Source organism: Rhincodon typus, chromosome 2 (assembly GCF_021869965.1).
Source record: "Rhincodon typus isolate 14 chromosome 2, sRhiTyp1.1, whole genome shotgun sequence".
NCBI lineage: Eukaryota > Metazoa > Chordata > Chondrichthyes > Orectolobiformes > Rhincodontidae > Rhincodon > Rhincodon typus.
Window position 1 is genome coordinate 21,599,599 of NC_063333.1, and position 17,170 is coordinate 21,616,768.

At 40.9% G+C, this 17,170-nt stretch overlaps 1 protein-coding gene across 3 annotated transcripts in view; it reads left to right on the top strand.

Moving 5' to 3' along the window:
- The window catches only part of zmynd11 (zinc finger, MYND-type containing 11), a 210,210-nt gene that overhangs the window by 307 nt on the left and 192,733 nt on the right, over nucleotides 1-17,170 (top strand). The window lies entirely within an intron of this gene.

The following is a 17,170-nucleotide window of genomic DNA, read 5'->3' on the forward strand; positions in this document are numbered from 1 at the left end:
CGGGGACCGGGACCGGGAACATGGCGGCCCGTCTCCGCCCGGCTGTCGGGGAGGGTGGCCTCGCCTTTCGGGGAGTGAGGAGTTTGGCGGGGGGAGGTTTACTCCCAAGGCCGGGGAGAGGCTGCAGGCGGTGGCTAGGCCAAGCCGGCCTTCCCCAATGTCTCTCTCTCTTTGTTTTATTTATTTCACTTCAGACCCTGTGGCCGGGGTTTAACGTTCTCCTCCTCCTCCTCTTGCTGCTGCCAGACACACTTTTCTTTTCTCTTCGAAGCCCGACTTGAGGGGAGACCAGTTTTTTTTTATTGTTAGGGGAGAGGGAGATGTTGTTGAAGATTGACTTTCCCCACCCATCCCCACCTTTAAAAAGGTGAAGGTGGTGGGGTGGTAGACAGAGTAAAACCAGACCCCAGAGAGGTATGACCATTAATAGGGTTTAGGAACACTCTCTCTCTCTGGGCTATGATGGATGGTTGCTCCTTGAACGTTAACCATATAGTTTCATAGAGCTGGCCCTCCTTTAAATCAACAGTTTAGCCCTGGTGTCTCTATTCATTTCCACAGTCTGTGGGGCAAACGTTGCATTTCAAATTGACTCTTACTTGTAACACCTTTTCTCACTTCAATTTTTCCTAATGTCTTGGAATAACTGGGGTGGCAATTGTGAGAGCCAGGGGTCAGTCATTTTCTCTGTGGTGTTGTTTCTTTTTTTTTTGAGAAAAATCAATGGCCGACGTTGCACTTTTGATAAAGGCAAGTACACTTTAGGTTTTGTAAACGACTGGGAATTTTACAGCAGGCAGTTGATACATGCACATGTGTTTGAAAATCTGTAATGCTTTACATGTGTGACACATGCAGTGGTATTAAATAGTCTGTCAAGCATGCATAGTATTCCAGAATTTCTGTTGTGCGTTATGGCCTCATAAATTAAAAGGAATATATCTTGCCTGTAGTTTGGAAGTCTAGGCTACTGTTTTACTTGTTGCTGGTATCTGATCCTGACTTGCATGTGCTTTTAAATCATACTTGTATACAGCAGTTGGTTGTCCCATAATTCTTTTATCTATCTTTACCCCCTCCTGTTTCTCATCTGTATGGTGCTGCTTTGCAGCATCGTCTGTCAGGTTTCCAATGTATGCAGGCAGCACCCACCTCTTTCTCCCATGACTCCCCCACTTCTAGTGTTGGCAGACTGTTAGTCTAACATCCATCACCACCACCACCCTCTCGAGGCTAGTTGGAGATGAGCTGCATATAGTGGCCTTGCCAATGATGCTTACATCCCTTGAAAAAAATTTCAAGAAAAGTCTGGGCTGAGTTGCACGTTTTTCTAACCAGACCTTAAAATGACCAAAGCCAGTTTTTATCCTACTACAAACTCTTTCCTTGTCACCGATTTCCTCCTTTTCCCTGGATGTTTTCTTGGGCCGAAATACAGAACCTCGGCGACCATCCGACTTGAATCAAAGTTGAATTTATAACTCCATGTCATATCAATCCAAAACTGCCCCACTCTCTTTCTGCTCCTGCCTCAGCTGTTGTTACCCTTGTCTGTGCTTTAGTTACCTTCTGTTCTTGGCTAGCCTTCCCCTTTTTGTTTTCCATATACTTAAGCTCTCACACTCTGTATTCTAGCCTGCAATAAATTCCATTTAATCAAGTAAGGTCTCTGTTTGTTGACCTATATTAGCTCCTAGTTCAGTAACTCCTCAATTTTAAAATTCTCATTCTCTTGTGAAATCCCTTCAGGAACTAAACCCCTCCCCAACTTCATTGCTGCAATCCTTCAGAAGCTCGGATTCCTCCAATTCAGGATTCTGATGCATATCTCACTCTTTTCATTCCACTGCTAGTGTGGCTTAACGGCTTGGTCTTCAGTTCTGAAAGTTCTTCCCCAAACCACCCTTCTTTCGTCAAGGTTCCCTTTAACCTATCTTTCTAGTCAACCTGCTGTTGCTGTTGTTACACACCTCCAGAGCAGTTTGGACTTGAACCCAGGTTTCTTGCTTCAGGGGTAGGGGCACTACTGCTGTGGCGCAAGAGGGCTGCTTCCTGTGTTTTTTAAGTTCAGTCACCTGACCTGTTATCACCTCCTTTGGCCTGGTGTCAATTTTTGTCTGACTGCACTCCTGTGAAGCACTTGGGTTGTTTTCCTGTGTTAAGGGTGTTACTTAAATAAAAGAAGTTGTTATTATGGATGAGTTTTGCACTCGCCCATTGTCTGACTTGAGTATAGTATAATCCATTCATTTTGAAATTAATGGTGTAATCTCCATCCGTCTCAAGTAGTTGCATTATATTGACACCAAATTATTTTATATGCAAACAAGAGCTGCATACCAAGTGCCCCCGCTTTACCCACCTCACATGTAGTATTGTTGTCAGCCATTCTTGTGAGAGAATTGAGCAGATTCATCCATGCAAATGCACATAGATAAGCCTTCCATGAGAGGCGACCCTGCTGAGAGCATCAAGTGTAACAGGTGGTGCCACAAATCCATCATCTTGCATTGAATGTATGTTCACCTGAATTCAACACTTCATAACCACATTCAGAATCATAGTCTTACAGTGCAGATTTCTCCATTTCTAGTTATGATTGAGTTTGCTTCCTTGACTTTGCCATCAATATTGATAAGTGCACAAATTTTAAAAATTCAGAAGATAATTCCTTATTTTAGTCATCTATTTTACATGCTTAGGAATTGCAGGATGAGTAAAGATCAAGTCTCATCTAGTTCAGTTACTGTCACCTTCCTATTTGCAGGATACAACAATTACTGACTGAGCACAGAGCAATCAGTCTCCCTTTCAATTAGTCTTTGACAGGCCCCAACAAGGAAAACCCCAGTGCTGGAGAGCATTAGGAAATCATAACCTGTTCCTCTCAGGCATGCTAGACATTTTGTATTCAACATGTTCAGGGATGTTATTACACACTCCTAAAGCAGGTGGGAGTTGACCCTGGGTCTCCTGGTGCAATGGTAATGGCACTACCCCTGTACCTCAAGAGTCTTCCTCTCAAGCATGTTACACTTACCAAATGCGGTGTCTTATTATTGTGGATCAGACAGTTCTGAGGTATTTTGACTCTAAATCCAAAAAGATAGATCAATAATTTTGACCATGCACTGTTACAGATTTTTCTTTTAGAAAAGATGGCAAAGTATATGCCCAATAATACAGTGCTTGAGAATCATAATGTTACCAAAGGCTAATTACATTATGCAATCAATGGTTTTATAAGTTGATGAAATGAAGATAATAACCCAATCAAAAGGCTGACAAATCCATTCATGAAAGGAGAGGCAATCCTTATTTAACTTTACAGGGAAAACTTCTGAAACTAAACGTAATGAGGTCAGAAAAAATTCTGAAATTTGATCTGAGTTTTTGAGATAATCTGAATCTATTAAAATTCAAAAATATCGGGGGAGGTGATGCCAGTGATATTAGTTTTATGTCATCTACTCCGGATTGTATATTTAGATTATATTTAGAATGTTTTATTCCGAGAAGCATATTTTGGAATAATTCTGGAATAATTGTTTACATTAGTTTTACATGATGGCAACAGTAAGATGAACAGCTTGTGAAGTGAATTGAGATTACACAACTCATAAAACAGTAGGGACAATGTGTCTGTGTGTGTGTCTGTCCTTCAGCTGAATGGCAGGCAGGGAGGTGGCTGACCATGTATATTTTGCTATACAGAATTCCAAAACACACACTGCTCTAAAATTCATTCATTTTCACAAACAGAATAAATTAATTTCTTTTCATAGGATTGCATAATGGTTAGACTAGAAGTGGTAGATTTTAATCAGTAATGTACATTTCATCATAGAACTTCCACATAAAGGAAAAGGTAGGCACTAGAACTTTAAAGAATGTCGTGCTGATTGGACATAGTAGAAAACGTTCCCAAATGGTTGGATTAAACTATGGAGATAAATAATTCATTGTGCATTAGGAGTTGGGTGAGGGGGTGTGTGTGTGTGTTTGAAAACTGGAAGGTGGCGAGGAAACTGGCATTGTAGTGAGGGAGAAACAAGAATATGAATATCTGGTACAAGAATATGAATGTTGCATGAGCAGAATAAATTAAAGTTTGCCAGTGTTAACTAATTTGAAGTCATAGCAAGTTTCAGCTTAGTCTATCGGATGAGCAGTCAGATAGGACAATGGCAACCTATGGTTTCAGAAAATGCAGCAATCTAATTGTGTACAGTCGGGTCCACCAAACAGCACTGAGATAACTGGCCAGGTGATTTTTTTTTTAAACTGTTATTGGTTGAGAAGTAAAAGAACAGTGAGGAATAGCACCTTAGTTAGAAGCTGCATTGGATAAGGAGTGTGGCAGTGCAGATCAGATTTCTGTGCAAAATGCACTGGGTCATGTTGCCTTTTAAGTTCTGTTAAAATATGATGTGTAAGATCTCAATCTTTGCATAATTAATCTTTCTCCCTGGAAAATAAATCTCTAATAGTTTCCATGAAAGTTAACAGTGATCTGCGTTCAATCAATGTAATACTTCTACGGAGGTGTCTTGAAGGGCCAAATAGTGGTCTCGTCCTAAGTCAGAGAAGGTAGAGGAAGCTGTTATTAAAGCATATGGTATTGTATGCTTTATTAGTAGCAACACAAATAATGAGAATAAAGAGGTTATACTGCACTTGCAAAAATACCGGTTAGGTCTCAGTTGGTATTATGTACAGTTGTCTGAACCACACTTTAGGAAGGATGTGAATACATTGGAGAAAGTGCAGAAGTGGTTTACAAGAAAGGTTGTTCATTGCTGGAACCTCAAATATTGGGAATGTTTTCCTTGGAGAGGAGAAGGCTGAGGGGAGATTTGATAGTTTTTTTAGGGCCCTGGACAGCGTAAATTGGGAGAACCTATTTCTGCTTGTACAAAGATTGAGAACCAGAAGGCAGAGTTTTGAAGTATTTGCAAAAAGAAAAAATATGAGGTGAGAAAAGTCTTTTTCATACAGTAAGTAGTTAGGGTCTAGAATGCACTGCCTGGAAATGTAGTGGAGGCAGGTTCAGTTGAGGTACTAGACAGGGCATTAGTTCTTTCATTTCTTTGTCGAATTCCTTTCCTCAACCTTTTCATCTACCTCCCTCTGTCCTTCCTTTAAAAATCTTCATTTCTACTTTTCTGGCCAGGCTTTTGGTCATCTGCCCTCATCATCTTATATGGCTTGGTATTGAGTTTTGTTTGATGCTCTTCGATCATAGAATCCCTACAGTATGGAAACAGGCGATTCGGCCCAACAAGTCCTACTGTCCCTCCGAAGAGCATCCCACCCAGACCCATTCCCCTACCCCTGTATTTCCCATGTCTAACCCACCTAACCTAAACATTGCTGGGCACAATGGGCAATTTAGCATAGCCAGCCCACCTACCCTGCACATCTTTGGACTGTGGGAGGAAACCGGAGCACCCGGAGGAAACCCATGCAGACATGGGGATAATGTGCAAACTCCACACAGACAGTTGCCCGAGGATGGAATTGAACCTCGGTCCCTGGCGCTGTGAGGCAGCAGTGCTAACCACTGAGCCACCGTGCCACCCCCTCCTGTGGAATACCTCAGCACATTTTATAACTTTAAAGACACTAAATAAATACAGGTTGTTGTCTGCAAATAATGTGATTTTATTGCCATGTGAGCCTAAGTACAGATAGAATCTTGGTTTACGAGCAGTACAGGCAGATCATAGTAAGCAAGGACATACACATTATTGGGTGAAAAAAAAACTACACTGAGTTACATCGCACAGGGTGTGTGCTAACCAAGATTAATATCAACAAGATCAGCATATTCGAAATTAGAGAGTCCATTCATCTGCCTAATAACAACAGGGAAGAAGCTGTTCTTGAACCTGCTGGTGCATGTGTTCAAACTTCTATAACTTCTGCCTGATGAAAAAGGTTTTAGGAGAGCATTGCCCGGGTGCCATGGGTCTTTGCTGGCAGCCTTGCTGTGGCAATGAGCTGTGTAAATGGAATCCATAGATGGAAGTTTGGCTTCTGTGATGGTCTGGGCTGTGCACACAACCTTCTGTAGTTTTTTACGGTCCTCAGCACAGCAGTTGCCATACCAGGTCGTTATGCACCTAGACAGTATGCTTTCAATGGTGCATCTGTAGACGTTGGTGAGGGACCTTATCAGCATGCCAAATTTCCTAAGCCGCCTGAGGAAGAAGAGGCGTTGTTGTGCCTTCTTGACCATCGCATCTACGTGGGAGGTCCAGGACAGGTTGTCGGTTGTCGTCACGGCTGGGAACTTGATGCTCTCCACCCTCTCAACCTTAGCACCATTAATGTAGATTGGGGGCATGTTCCCCTCCCTTCCTTCTGAAGTCAATGATCAATTCTTTAATTTTGCCAATGTTGAGAGGGAGGTTGTTCTGATTTGTACCAGGTTACCAAGCCTTCTATCTCCTTTCTGTATTCCGACTTGTCATTGTTTGATACCGTCCTACCGAGGTGGGTGGTAGGACCATGCTGAGGAATTGAATATTTATCCCCTACCTTTCGTTCCTTTTGAAGTTGCTTTAGGAATGGGTTGCAATGATGATTTTGTTTCCCTAGCCCATGTGATTTATCAGCTTTTTTTTTGAAACCCGTGTCCCATTCACTAAGTGTTTCATGGACCTATGTCTCTTTGCTCGCCTATCCTAATGATAGCTAGTCTGCCCAGTTGTTCAGTTGTCCATCCTGTATATTTCTCAGTTGTCCCAATTGCTTTCTACCCCATTGCAGGACAGTCTAGAGACCATGTGGATCTGAGAAATTTACTTTTGACAACTGCCACATGTAGTCTACTTTGTTGGAGTGAGCCTGTCTAATAAAACAACCTCCATTATGTGTACATTGATTTCAGAACTATGGACCTTGTCATTGACAATTTACTTGTGTGTAATATTCAGTGCCTGACCATATTAATCTTGCATTCTGCGCCATGATTTTTGAGGCATGTTTTAATTTCAAATTTGGTCTTGGTTCTTTCCTGTCAGCTTTTAATTGCAACTCCCTACTGGGGAGACACGGTGGCACAGTGCTTAGCACTGCTGCCTCACAGCACCAGGGACCTGGGTTCGATTTCAGCCTCGGGCGACTGTCTGTGTGGAGTTTGCACATTCTCCCCGTGTCTGCGTGGGTTTCCTCCAGGTGCTCTGGTTTCCTCCCACAGTCCAAAGATGTGCAGGTTAGGCAGATTGGCCATGCTAAATTGCCCGTAGTGTTCAGGGAGGTAGAGGGTGTATATTAGGTGGGTCATAGGGGGATGGATCTGGGTGGGATGCTCTGAGGTTCGGTGTGGACTTGTTGGGCCGAAGGGCCTGTTTCCACACTGTAGGGATTCTAATTCTAATACTGCATAAATTGCTCATGTCAAGATGCCATTTTGTTTAATCTCCACATTTTTAATGCAATGCTGATTCGCTTGTTCATGCGGGTGTGGTGATTCCCAGTTTTTGGGCCAACAGGTCATCATACTCCCCTCATCTGGTGGCTGCCTGACAATGAGTGTGGATCACTGTTTAGTCCCTGCTTAGGTTATGGGCAGTTTCACTGTACGAGAGCACAGTCCTTCAACCTAGTAGGCCTGTGTATATGATCCACTGTCAGTAACGAGATTTGTGTTCAGGCTTCTCACCAACCCCCCCTTCCTCATTGTCCTTCCCACCTCGCCCTTCCTTGTCCTTCCCGCCCCCCCTCCCTCGCCCCTCCCGTCCCCCCCCCCCCCCGCTACTGTGGTTTGGAGATTTTTTCACGCTTGGAGTATTTAATGTCAACTTGAAGAAACAAAAGCTGCCCGTTTATTCAAAAAAACAGTCAGTGAAAGTTGGGGTTTCGTGTGGTGTGTTAAGAGTTATGGTGGTTGTGATGTGGACAGCTGAGATTCACTGCCATCATTGCTAAAGTTGGATCGCATGCACATAATTAAGAGGAGGCCCTTAAATAGGTACTGATTTACAACGCAGTAGGGAGTGGAAAATCTCTGGCTCCCAGCTTCTAAGGACAACAGTGGTTCACACTGGAGGTTTATTATCCAGTCTATGTTCGCCCTGAGATAAAGTTTCCACTGTAACTAAGGCTGCCAAAGTGTGAAGAAAAACTGAGAAGGTGCATTTAATACAAAGTAAAGTGAGGTGAAATTGTATGACAGGACAAGGCTGACTTAATGAAGTTTGACTAAAAATAATTCAAGCAAACTCTAACATTTACATTCTTCGTTGACCTGGCAAAATAAAAAATGTTTATGAAAAATTCTTTTTTAGTTTTAATGTTTTCTCTGAAAGAAGGAAACTATTTAGAATCTTTTGAGGATAGTTGTGTTGAATTGAAGAACTATTTCTACATTGTCCTCACACCCTGACCAAAGGATGTGAAAACTGTACCCAATGTTTTTTTTCTGTGCTTTCATTCAATATTGTCTCCACAAAGACTTGAGATTTCTGCAGTTGAAAAAAATACTAACAAGGATTGTCATCAATGCATGAGCAGCCTTCATACAAAAGTTCTTAGAGGTGCAAAAAAATCAGTCTGATTATAGCCGCTGTCTTTAGGAAATTAATTGCACGTTGATTATAGTTACAGAGGACTTGAAAGTAGCTACTGGGCTCCCAAGACAATCTGAACAGCCTGGGGAAATGTGGGACCAGTCAGCCAAACATCTGTTTTCAGTACAATATTGCAACACACCTCTAAAAGAGGCACTTAGGTGTTAGTGTATGGCAAAAGTGAGTCCACTTGGATTGAAGGGTTATTTTTGAAGAAATTATGATTGAGAAAATACTGCTACAACAGCAGGTGAGAAATTCTGTAGGTAACTTGCCTTCTCACTCCTCAAAATTTCTCCATCTACAAGAAGCTGAATACTCTCAATTCACCTGGAAGACTGCAGCTCCAGCAACAGTCAAGAAGCTCAACACCACCCAGGGAAAAGTGGCCTGTTTGCTTGGCATCTCATCTACTAGCTTAAAATTCATTTCCTCCACCACCCATGCACAAATGTTGCAACACTGCTTCCAGACCTGTGACCTGTACCACTTAGAAGGTCAAGGGCTGCAAACATAGAAGAGTATTCCCCCCTGAAAATTCTTGTCCAACTCATGCACTCTCCTCACTTGGAGCTATGTGGCCATTCCTTCACCATTCAGTCAAAATCCTGGAACTCTCCTAACATTACATCATGCAAACTGCATTATTGTAAGCTAAAATTAAGAATGGTTCATAAAACTGGTCGTCTCTCGCCCCATGAATGAATTTAAAAAAAACTCTCTGAAAGTGGAAATGCTCTCAAAGTAATCCATTTAGTTTTTATAGAATCATAGAATGGTAACAACACAGACACAGCCATTTGGCCTGTTGAGCTGGCAGCCAGGAAGAGCTACTCACTAGCTCCATGCCTCTGCTTTTCCTCACTGCATTGGATGTTTTTTTCCTGGTTCAGGTGGTTATATAACTCTGATTTGAAAACCACAGTTGAATCTGCCTCCGTGCATTTCGGAAAAAATGGTTTTCCTCATGTCTCCTCATGCTGGTTCTTTTGCAAGTTACCTTAAATTGGTGTTTATTTGTTTTGGACTTTGATGCCGTGTCACTTGAACAATAAATGCGCAACATTGGAATATATGGAATAGTCGGCAAGGCTTGAGCATTTTTAAAAACTGCTTAAACTAGAGAGACGGTGGTCGTGGTGAAACTATTGATATGGTAAGGGGCAACTATGACATGGGTAACTGCTGGGCCCAGTGTGCACAGTGTTTATAGGTGGAAATGCGAAGAGAAACAAAATCTAAATTTGCAAATATCAAGTTGGGTTGTGTAGATTTTCAAAGTAATAGTGAAGAGATGAACTGAATATGATGGAATGGTGAACTGATGGCAGTAAATGGTATGTATTGTGGTCTGAGGCAAACTAAGGCAGGAACACCAGAATCAGAAATGCAAACTTAGCAGTTGTGAATTACAGAACTGGAGATGTATCTTTGCCCAGTAATGGACATGTCGTTATAATCAGTAGTAGATGGGTGGAAATTTTAAGGAAAGCATATGATATGTGGTAAAGGGAGAGAATACAAATCCCAGGGAGATAAGTTTCCATAGTGGTAGAACCAAACCAGGCAAATTCAAGTAAAAATATTGAGAACATTACCAGGAACTCTTCATTGTATTTGTCCATCTGACCAAAACATTTGACTCTGAGTTGTCTTCAAAATCTGAATGTCCAGGAAACTCATTCACAATCCTGCCAGTACTCCATGATAGCTCTATGACTGTTTTGAGTGTAAGTGTCAAACAGTTGCCTTCAGAATCCAGACTAGGGCCAAGCTAGACCGATGTCCCTGATTACTGTTTATAATCCACCTTACAGTGATTATTAACATGATCAAAGATCGACTGCCCTCTGGTGTGAATGAAGTACCATTTTGTTGTCCATCTGCACCAGACTTTCAAGTATCTATCAATCTCTTTGATTCTGTAAACAAGGAATGTAGTCTGTCCTTGAATATTGCCATAACAAAACTCATGTCAACGTTGTCTGCCAAATGTTCCCTCCCCTCCTTCCCCCCACCATGTATGTCGGAGGAGTCTCTGGAACATGTTGAACGTTTTCAAAATTTTGTCAGCCCCCGTCTTGCAAAAGCCACCATTGACTAGGAGATCCAACAATGGATCAGCTGAGCCTTCTACAAACTACTGCAGCAAATATTTGACAACAAAGACTTCAAGTTATCCCACTCCTGTACTGTGTTTAAACTGAACTGTGCATTAGTGACATGAAAGAGTGCTAAAGATGTCCCAGGAGCAATGTATTCATGGAATCCTCAGGATTCAATGGGAGGACTGTCAAATAAACACCAGTGGCTTTTGAAGCTAGTTGTAGATGCCATTGGGCAAAACATCTACAAAGTCAACTTAGATTGTACAGTGTTTCGACATGGCTAAAAAGTGTCTCTTCTGCCCAGTCTTGTTCTCTTCACTCTTCTATGGCCAACATTCCAGAAATCACAAAGGCAAACTGATACTGTCCTTGAAGTGTAGCAGTGTTGACATTGTTGATTGGGAGAAGCTTGCTACCAATTGTTCAAAATGGCATCAACTTGCCCACCAAGCTGCATCAAGCTTCAAGTCACTGTGCCTAATGATGAACCAGATGGTGGCCGAAGAGAAAAGGAGGCACATCCTCCACTCTAGATTCCACCACTTGCGGGTTATCCTGTAACATGTGCCCAAATATTGAGAATCAGCCTTTGCATTCACATGAAGATTTGTGGCACTAATTTATGACAATAGGTGTTATCTTCGAATCAGAGAGCAGCCAGCAATGTACAGTTCTGTCCTCTAGGCACTGAAGAATGTGGAGAGAAAAAGATCCAACCTGATTCTGAACTTAACGAGTTTTAGCCATTGGGTGAGGTTGAAGAACTTGGGATATTGTGCTTTGGTAAAACGAGACTAAAGATGATAAATTTATAAATTGATTTTCATTATATGGTTGGGATACTAACGATGAGCGTAAGATAGAAGGCTGCTGAGACAGTTTAGATTTAAATACTTTGTAAAGAAGTTGGTGAACTTTTGGATGGACTGCTTTGGGAAGGAGATAGATTGATTGATTGATTAGAAAAGAATTTAAGCGGCTGTTGAATAGATTTCAGATGGAGTGAATAATTGAGAAACTGATGGACTGTATATTTTCCTCCACTGTGATCAATGTTCAGAGACCTTTTTTCTACATAAGTGAAAAGTAAGAACTTGCTTTTAGATAGCACTGTTCATTACCTCAGTGAGGCACTTTTGATATATAGTCACTGTCATAGTGTGAGAAACATAGCAGCTAATTTATGCTCAGTAGGATCTCATGGACAGCAATGTCATCTTCTTGAGTTCTCTACTGAAGGCAGATCCTTGATGATTAATCACAAAAGCATTGTAAAGTGCTGTGATCTTTTACTATGGCGTAGGGTGAAGCTGCAGGCCCGAATCCATGTCAGCTAGAATGGAAATTGAAAACTGTGCTGCTGACATAAATCTGATCCACACCATAACTGTATGAGCCAAATGAGGTGAACAGTCTCCCAATGAGGTTTTAATGTCTAGATAATATCTATTTAGAAGTCAACTGAGGGATAAACATTTTACAGGATATAGACGGGAGTAACTTGTGTTCTTTAAAATGGGATCTTTTACATTTACCCGAGAGGGCAGTGGAGGTCTGCCTAGACCTTAACTTAGTATGAACATATGTAAACGAAAGGGCTACTGTCTCAGTAGAGAGAAAGACGACTGGTGGTGGGTTTAAGCTGAGGGCAACCATACCTCAGGTCAGGGGAGAGCTTGAGAAGGAGAGTCCTTCATGGTAACCTCAGCTTTTGTTGACATTACTCTGCATTGCTAACCAGCTGTCTGTCTAACTGACCATCAGTTCTTTTAGCTTAATCAGCCTCGCATTGATGTCGTAGCACAAAGGTGGTCAGGATGCTAGCAGTAAAAACCAAAAGAACTGTGGATGCTGTAAATCAGGAACAAAAACAAAGTTGCTGGAAAAGCTCAGCAGGTCTGGCAGCATCTGTGAAGGAGAAAACAGAGTTAACGTTTCGGATGATCCTTCCTCAGGATGATAGCAGTGATGTATTTAGTTAATATTGAGATGGAATCCATGCCCACAATCTTTTGACTAAGACCATAGCTGGTGTTTGCCATTTATTGTCTTTGGCAGCAATTCTGCAATGCATGTGTTTATTTTGTGCAATTTTAAGTGTTTGATGTCCAAAGTTAGAGGATTTCCTTAACAGTACTGCCTGGAAGTTCCTGTATTGGCAGAACCCAGGAAATGTACTCATACTGCTGATACCAAATTCCCTGCCAGCACCGTCACAATACATCCAAATATACAAATGGTCATGAATTAGTGTGCACAACTGGGGCCGAAAGGTAAGCCTTAAATTCACCATATGTTCCCGCTTTAAATATGAATATTAGAGTTTCAACTTATTCCTGCACATTTGGTAAACATGTTTAAGAGCATGCAATTGTGGAAGCATTTTGATTTTTAATGTGGCATGTGCAAAACAAATGCATTGATAGAAACACTCCAGTTCTCAGTGGGGATAAATTTATAAAAATGCAATAAAACACTTGAGAAGTAACTTTTTCTTCCTGAGCACGAGATCTGGTTGTAATTTTAAGCAAGCCTCTGAGCAATTGCAGTTTTTAAGAGAATTCGATTAAGTAGAAGATTAGGGAGATTTGAGAGTTTTTTGGTTACTTAGTCCGCAACCCAAAATATAAACCAGAAAAATAGTTTATGCCTAGATTACACGTCTCAAGACATTGTGGATGTCAGAAATTCAAGACACCTCTCGTTCATTTGATGGTTTGGTTTGGAGGAGTCACTACATGTGCAGAGGTATTGAAATTAACACACAGCATGTTTATTTTAAATTATTTATTTAAACTTTTGAGATGAATGTCCAAGATGCACAGTTCAGGGCACCAGCAAGATTGAGGAAAGGAGTGAAGATAAGTAACTCAAATAGTAGGAACATTTAAAGTTGATATTCTTTAAAAATTGAGTTTGCAATCTGAGAGTTTGTTCTTAAGTTTCTGAATTGCAGGACAAAACACATTATATTTCAAAGATTTATTTATTCTAATATTCATGTGAGTCTGAAATAACTTGTAATTAATATACATTCCCAAACTGCAAAAGGGCAGCCCACATCTGTTAGTAAGAGCACTTTTCTGAATTCAAACATTTGCTGTTTTGTTACAGAGAATTCATTAAAATGCAACAAGTACTAATGAGATTGGAAAAGAAAGGTGCTCTGCACAGAAAATAAGGGTCCTTTGCCATTCTCAGCTAGTTCTTCCCACTGACAAGGGAAATATATGGGGTCTAGAAAAACAATTTTTTTCCAGAGCTCACTGTGTCAGCAAACCAGTGGGTGGCAATTACAAGACAAGAGCTATGCCTGCAAATGACCTTGTGATTGACAGCTTTATTGCTTTTATTTTGTACTGTTGTGTAAAAGTAGTAAGGTCATTGAGTAGTGAAATTAACCTGGCTAACAGATGGGGAATCAATGTATATATTAATAATTCTAGCATTACATTATCTGCAAGATTATTATCTATCATAAAGTAATATAAAAAGAGTGGTTTTGCTCCCATTTTCAATCAATGACATTCATGTAATGGGAAGAAATTTGTGACCTTGTATGTCATTTCTGACTTTTCATCTCTGGCCATAAACAATATTTTCCTACAGAATGTCCCATTCACACATGGAAACCTCAAGTGAGAATTCTCACGTGTATGTGACACTTCAGCAACTAATGGCACATAGGTATTAGAGAATTAATTTAAAAACATGCTTAAGATTCCACTGGAGCTGAGACCACAGAAAAAAACTGAAAACAGCAAGCAGTGCCTGAGGCACACTGGGTGTGCAGAAGACTGCTTATAAAGCTGCTCATGCCAACAAGTCCTGTGAAGTGGAGCTCTTTACATGGCACGTAACTGCTGTAACTTCCGTTGCTGACAAAATGCCTGTTAAATTCTAAATGTTAGTAAGTTGAAGTAATTTTGGCTTTCCCTCTGTTGGAACCTTCTCATGTGAAACCAGCACCAGGGTGAAATTTAAATTCCCCATGATCTTAGTTTTGTTTTTATGGTATTTCATACTGACTAGACACATTAGGTGACGTGACATTGCTGTTGCCATCCTGTCAACCTTTTGTGGTTACTATGGTAACTCTTGGCTGATTAGGCTTAAAACCAGGCTAAATTCTAGGCTGACGCTCCATTGCAATACTGAGGCAGCACTGAACTAATGGAAATTAGGTCTCTCAGCTGAATTGTTAAGCTGAGGTCGCATCTGTCCTTTCAGGTGAAATAAGAGTTTTCATAATAGTACAGCAAACTTTGTTTTAACTGGCACCTTAAGAACCAGCACACTCGATAAACTGGGAAAAAGTTCCTGTATTATCATGATTTCTGTGATGTCTGAGTAGTCAGTTGAGAGTGCGAGTGAGAAAGCTCTCTGCTGGTAAGTGTTTGTTTAAAGCAAAGCTCTACTATTATTTATGTGATTTATCCTGTAAATAAAGTATAGCAGTGATGTGTATACCCCATGCATTGCATCTCTATTCCTTAGTGTGTGTGTTTTGTATTGTTTACGTGGACATCTTGATCAGCCAAACTATTTGATCAATTGCTACACTCCGGTTCCATAGGTGCCAGTTAATAAATTGTTCGTTGTACTTAAATGTGGGCAGCTCTTCCCAGTATTCTGGACAGTGTGAATCCCATAACCGATTATCTGGCAAGTATAAGAAACTGGCTGCTGTATTTCCCAGGTCATAACACTAACTACAGTTCAAAAGCACTTTGAGAATCCAAAGGCCATGAACAAATCAACACAGAAATGGACCATTCGGCTGGTGTTCATGCTCTACTCTAACCTCTTCTCATCTTACTTCATTTCAACCTTTCAACAAAGCCTTCTGATCTTGTCTCCCTCTTGTATATATCTAGCTGCATCTTAAATGCTTTTCAGTTAATCAGCTCAACTAAAGTTTTTTCTTTGAATAAGCACTGGATTTTAATTGTAAATGTTATGTTGCAACTGTTATTGATACAACGAGGTTCCATGCGTGATTCTAGTAGCAAATTACCATATGTTTCCTCCAATTTGCTTCTGTTCTGGCTACTTCTTAACTAGCTTTAAAGGGGTGACTGCTTCTGGAACAGTAGCAGGGTAGAGAGCAGGTGGAATTGCATCTATACATGAACGCATTATTCTTGCCTGTGTTGATTGCATGTACAGATTTCAGATTTTTCCTTTTGCTTTGTTGAACAAGAAGCTTCAAGAAGAATGTAACATTGACATTGTGTGAAAATAAAATATAAAATCTAATTAGCTAAAATTTCTGAATGAAATCACTAGCAAATGCAATGAATGAACATTTGTTATGCAGTCAGTAAATGATGTTTGGTTTCTTTTTAAGTACTTCACCTTCCTCGTTTGTGGTAATATTCATTGATCATAAGGAGCGAGAGAGAGAGATGGCAACTGTGTTTCTAAGTGTCTGCCAGTATCCCATTATTGCCATTTGCCAGATGGTATGCAGGAGCAGTTTGAGTTTGTATTCTTTTGACTATATAATTTCTGCCAGATTAAAATTAATTTTGGGAAATTGAGATGTGCATGAGTAGTGCAAGTACATATGCTCGACATTGTATCCTTTTTGGTGTTTTAATAGACCATCGTTACTTGTACGATGACCCTTATATAAATGAACACTCCAAAAAAAAACACACATAACTTGACAGTTCCAAATAACTTGGATTTTAACAGACACAATTTAACTGTCAATTTGAAACCACAGCCATTCATAAATTGTCAAATAGCTTTAAGTGTACCAGGCCCTTTTACACTTAGACTATATGTTCAAATCTCCCATTGTAGCTTAATTTGAGCACCATGATTTGTTTTTGTTCCTGCTGATAGCAGGCTTTTAATTCCCCAGAGTTCGTCTGTGACAGTCTCAGCTGCCATCTAATAGGCAATATATGATAAAAGATCTGCGCATGCCCAACTACATGCAGACCCACAAGATGTGTGTGCACCCTGCTACGTGTAAGACCGTAAGACCATAAGACACAGGAGCAGAAATTAGGCCATTCGGCCCATCAAGTCTGCTCTGCCATTCAATCATGGCTGATAAGTTCTCAACCTCATTCTCCTGCCTTCTTCCGATAACGTTTGATCCCCTTAACAGTCAAGAACCTATGTATCTCTGTCTTAAATATACTCGATGATCTGGCCTCCATAGCCTTCTGTGGTAATGAGTTCCGTGGATTTACCACTCTCTGGCAGAAGAAGTTTCTCCTCATCTCTGTTCAGAAGGGCCTTCCCTTTACTCTAAGGCTGTGACCTCAGGTCCTAGTCTCTCCTGCTAATGGGAACATCTTTCCAACATCCACTCTGTCCAGGCCTTTCAGTATTCTGTTTGTTAGATTCCCCTCCTCCTTCTAAACTCCATCGAGTATAGACCCAGAGTCCTGAAACATTCCTCATATGTTAAGCTTTTCACTTCTGGGATCATACTCGTGAACCTCCTCTGGACGCGCTCCAGGGCCA